Source organism: Phyllostomus discolor, chromosome 6, assembly GCF_004126475.2.
Source record: "Phyllostomus discolor isolate MPI-MPIP mPhyDis1 chromosome 6, mPhyDis1.pri.v3, whole genome shotgun sequence".
Lineage (NCBI taxonomy): Eukaryota > Metazoa > Chordata > Mammalia > Chiroptera > Phyllostomidae > Phyllostomus > Phyllostomus discolor.
Window position 1 is genome coordinate 22,584,360 of NC_040908.2, and position 5,407 is coordinate 22,589,766.

The window sequence follows — 5,407 nt, forward strand, 5'->3', positions numbered from 1 at the left end:
CCATCTAGTTCGCCAGTTCTCAACCTCGGGGCACACTGGAATCACCTGGAGAGCTTGAAGAAACTATGAATGCCAGGGTCCTACCCTGAGAGATTCCGACTTTATTGGTCCGGGGGTGGCCTAGACATCTGGTGACTTAATATGGAGCATGATAACCACTGCCACTCTGATCCCTGTGCCACCACAGTCCCATTGATGTGCGTTCCCTCCAGTCCACAGAGCGGCATGTCTGGCATTAGCCAATTGTGTCACTGGCTTCCAGAGTCTGACCAGGTATTTGGCCAGTGGCAAAATGGTCACCTGGATCATAATTAATTGCAAGGTGGGAAGCCAAGCTCTATTGCTTGGGGAAGCAGGGGAGAACCGATGTTGGTGGACAAGTACCGTCCTGACCACATGGGTATTACCGCCCTTTCACAGCTAAACAAACAGACCCAGGTTATTTGCCCAGACACTCGCAGGTGGTTGGGTTGAGAGTCTTACAGTAACACCTCAGTCTTTTAACTTCACTACAGGATAAAACATCTAAAACATTAAAAAAAATTATTTTGGAATAATTTTAAACTTATAGAAAATTTGTAGAGAGGGCTTAAAGAGCTCCTATATAACTTTCACATTGCTTTCCCTAGTATTAAGTTCTTAGTTAATTAACCACGGTACATTTATCAAAACTAAGACATCAACATTGGTGTATTACTATTAACTAAATTACAGACTTTATTCAGATTTTACCAGTCTTTCCATTAATATCCTTTGTCTGTTCAGGACCCCATATTGATGTATTTCATGTAATGACACAGGAAATGTAACAGGATAGTTATCAAGCATCCTTTTTGGTGACGGAGGCCAAGACACTCATCTCAGAGGAGGCAGGACCCTCCCTGAGCCTGGAGGGATGCATAGTTATTTCCCGGCAGAAGGGTTACAGCAGGCATCCAGTCTCAGCAATGCCTGATATGGCGCAGTGTGTGCTAACTGCTCAAGGAATTTACAGTTCACACTGGGAAAAGGCTGTGAAGCTCTGATTACAGACCAGAGAGGACCCAGAAGACGAGCATTTCCATGGCCTGAAGTCACACTCCTCGCTCTGCACACTGGGAACAATGCAAACCCTGGGGAACCAGGTGAACTTCTGAAGCTACTCCTCAAGTCAAAGGAACAAAAAGAACAGATTAAACATGTAGACTTGTTGCTTCTCAGGATTCTCTGTTCTTTGCCTCCCCAGGAACCAACTTCACCCAGAGGCTCCGTGGCTAGGAAGCAGGTAGCAGCACTAAGCAAGCCACAGGTGGGAGGGGGAAAAGTTGAACTTCCCTCAGTGCTGCCTAGGCACCCTGGGGGGTGACGGAGCTCTGACCTTCTCTGCTTTCGAGACCACTGGTATTCGAGCTGGACTTGTGCCTAAGGCAGACTAAGACTGGCATAAAAACATTCCAACTCTGCTTAACTTGGAAAAAGTTCTAGATGTAGCTCTGTGACTGGGGTAGAAGTTTTCCTCTTCCCCTCCCCTCCCTCTTCGTGCCCCAGAGCCAGGTCTAGGGTGATGCAAGTGAGGGGCATAAGACACAAAATCTAAGGAGGCCCATGCATGACCTTGAGAATGAGCACCTGCATCAGTTTTGCACCCTGGGGCCTTTGCTTGCTTCACCCCCATCCCTGCCCAGTTACCTCCTCCCCATTCGGCCCCCCACTCCCCCCACCCATGATCACAATGACTTAGCACCTACAAAACAAAGGGGTTAACAAAATCCCAAATTTCTAGCTTTGCCCAAGTTGCAACTAATATAGTTTCAAACGCCCCAACTTTCAGCTGTGAAACGGGACTAAATCAGAGAGGGGGAAGAGGCGGGAGAGCAGGGGGTGGTCCAGACAGGGCTCCGTGGCAGGAAAGAGCAGAACTTCGCTGATGGCTGTGTTGCCCTGGCTTCTCAGGCTCGCTGCACAGCATTGCAGGGCTAACAGCTCAGAGCTGCTCCCAAACACCTCAGTCCTAATTTTCTCATATTAAAAATAAAGGCATTAAAATTCCTGAATGGTTCTCAACCCTGACGACACATGAGCCTCAGGAGGAGGCTTTGAAAACACCAGTGCCTGAGCCCACCCCCTCCCCTGCCCCGTCCTCCGGAGGTGCTATTTAATTAGTCAGACCCAGCCATCAGCACTTTTTAAAACTCCTCAGGCGAAATAAGGAATATGAACAAAATAAAAATAAATAAATAAATAGAACTCCTCAGGCTATTCTCACTTGTCGCCAGGCTTGTGGACCTCTGGGATAGGTGAGAGCTAAGGTCCTGCCTCTGACACGCCATGATCCTGAGAAATCATAGGGAACTGGCTTTTGACTTGGCTTCTCTGGACAGAACCCAGTTCAAGCACTCCCATTAAACCTGACCGCCAGTTGTTTTGCTTTGGGGTTGTTTTAGCCATTTGTTTGTTTGTTTGTTTGTTTATGGGAAGGGAGGGGGAGAGAGAGGGGAAGGGAGGGGGAGAGAGAGGGTGAGAAACACCAATGTGAGAGAGAAACATCAATCAGCTGTCTCCCGCAGGCACCCTGATCAGGACCCAACCCGCACGTGCCGTGATTGGGGATCGAACCAGAGTCCTTTCGCTTTGCAGAATGACACCCAACCAGCTGAGTCACACCAGTCAGAGCAAAATGACCGCAGGTTTTTAAAGAAGACTGAGGGTTTCTAATTAAGTCTCTGGCCCCCTGGCAGAAGGAAGTTGAGGGAAAGACAGCCATGATGACAAGGTTAATGCATAAATTTTCAAGTAGAAATTGCTCCAAAGGCTCACAGCCACAGTGGCAGCTAAAAAAACAAAATTAAGTTGCTTCATATGCTCAGAAGCCAGTGGTCCCAGCCCCAGGGCACAGCCGTATTGCCCTAATGATTATGCAATTACCCAGCTGCCCTCCTTAACTGTGTAAGGCCTTGGGTAATCAGCTGGCAATCTCAGCCTGACCTCTTGGAAGGATACAAATGCCAATTAAACTAGAGGTCACCTGGGCCTGACAAGGATGGTGGCCAGGCTGGGCTGCAAGGAGCAGTAAGTGCACAGGAGATGTCTAACAGCCTAAGTCAACAGGTCACACACTGGAGTATGCCCGAAAGGTCCACGAAGATTGGGCAACCACTGATTGTAGGACCAAAGTTCCAGGGCAGAGATATATCTAATCCCTCATGTTAGATAGTCCCAATGCAGCAGCCTCTTATCCAGAGCACATTTTTTATTCATTTCCTACCTTTTATTGCTCACTTCTGCACCTCCCATGTGTACTGTGGACACTGAGTGCAGTGAGCACCAACTGGTGGTTTTAAAGAGACCACCACCTCAGGCATGGCATGAGGAGTCTTCTGGCAGCCTGAGAACCAGAGGGGAAGGTCCTCAACCTGAGTTGCACACTGGATTTGGCTGATCTGGAGGGAGCAGGACATCAATATATTGTTCAAGTTCTCCAGGTGATTTTAATGTGTAGCCAAGGGTGACAAGAAAAGCTAGGACAGATGAGAGGGAACCATGGTAAGGATCTCTGGGGAGTTACAGAAGAGGCTATGGAAGGAGAGGACCAAGACGTGGAGACATGGCAAGTTTCCAGAAGTCACCTGCCGATGCCTTCTAAAGCTAATGCCATGATTGAGTTTCACTCATCCTTTCACTCCCTGTTTACCGACAGCGGCTGGGTTCAAGGGATATAATGATGAAAAAAGCCCACTCCCTGTCCTCAGGGAGCACAGAGACTAATAGGGGAGACAGGCCTGTAGTGTAATTGTGCAACAGAAGTTGGTCACGAACTGTATATGTATTCAATTGGCAGGGCACAAAGGACACCACGGTCTATGGGTAAGGGGCAGGCTCAGCCCACTGTCAGGCATGCTGGGAAGAGGCAGAAGCTAAAGTATTCAATGAGAACTTGGAAGGTGGGCCTTGGAGAGGGAAGAGGCAGGAATTCCTTGGTCTTTCTGGGCTTGCTCTCTGGAGCCTGTATCCCAAAAAGCCTGGAAAGAGGATACATTCAGGCCTACTCTATTGGACAACTCCAGGGGCTGGCACTTATGTTGTATTTTATGGAAACACTGCACGCTACAGTTTTGCACTGAGGGAAGCTGGCTCTGGCCAGGGAGGCCCATGCGGGGTAGGCAGGGAGGTGCCTCTACCATTTCCAAGGGAAGTCCTTGTAAGGAAACCTGGGGTCTGGGCCTGTGGGCTCTAAGAGCTGCCGTGTCTAGAAGCCAGGCAGAGGGTGCTGTGTTCCATTTTCCTTCCTATTTCCCTAGAGCCGTTAGTCAGGTAGAATTAAGGACAGGTCTGTGGCTACCCTTTCGGCTAGTGTAGTACCCAGCTACCAGGCATCCCACGGGGCCAGCATAGCTGTGGCATCCCCTAACTGCAGGGGCAAAGATGCAGCATGGACAGTGACCAGAGTGAGACCTCACCTGAAGACCCACTGAATATCACTAGATGAAAGGAAACCCAGAAAGTGGACTTGAGATCCTGCCACCATCCTGGTCAGGGTGTGCAGCCAGTGGGCTTTGGCTTTAGCTTTCACTTCATTTGTACCCACAACTTCGTGATGCCTGTGGACTGTGGAGTTGGGTTGGGGGTATTCAAGTCCATTTAAGTACTGCATGAGAAACTAGAGGACTGTGTGTGGGCCAGGGGAAGCCCAGAAGAGAGTGGTCTCCTGGGCAAAGCAGGAGCTTCGGGGAAGGATACTGAGAAACACCCTCTGAATCAGGTTTCAAAGGGTGAGTGAATGAGTGGACTGAGAAAGCAATTCAGACAGGGAGCAACATGCACACAGCTGTGTGGGGCAAGCCAGATAGGGGACAGCACGCACACAGGCAGAAGAGTCTTATGTGATCCAAGGTCTGTCTGTGGCTGGCACCTGGACCCAAGAGTTAGAGAGGCAGGTGGGGCCATATTGGGAGACAAGCTAAGCGTGCACCAGTTGAGAAGTATGGACCCTGTCTTGTTGCAGATGAGGACCTCCGAAGAATCCTAATCAGGATCGTGATATAAACTGATGGGTGGAAAGATCTGTCCAGCGAACATGGCACTGTTGCCAGGCAGGGAGAAGACTTAGAGGAGATCAAGAAACATATTTGCCCCATCCTGCTTTTGAGGCAAGGAGAAGAGAAGTGGCTTTCCCTTGAACTACTGGCCACCCACTGCTTCTCTGTGGCTGACAGAGGAGCTGGCCACGGTCTCTACTGCATTCTCCACTGTTCACTACCATAAAACAAAGGATACCTTTCAATTTCCAGGCAGTGCAAAAACCTTGCTTTCCTTCCCTCTGATTCCACTTACAAAAGGCCTATCTCTGCAGTCAAGGACAGAGCAAAAGCAGCTAAGCTTTGAACTTCAGGGGTCTGCTTCCCACATGGGAAGTGAAGGCGCGCTGAGT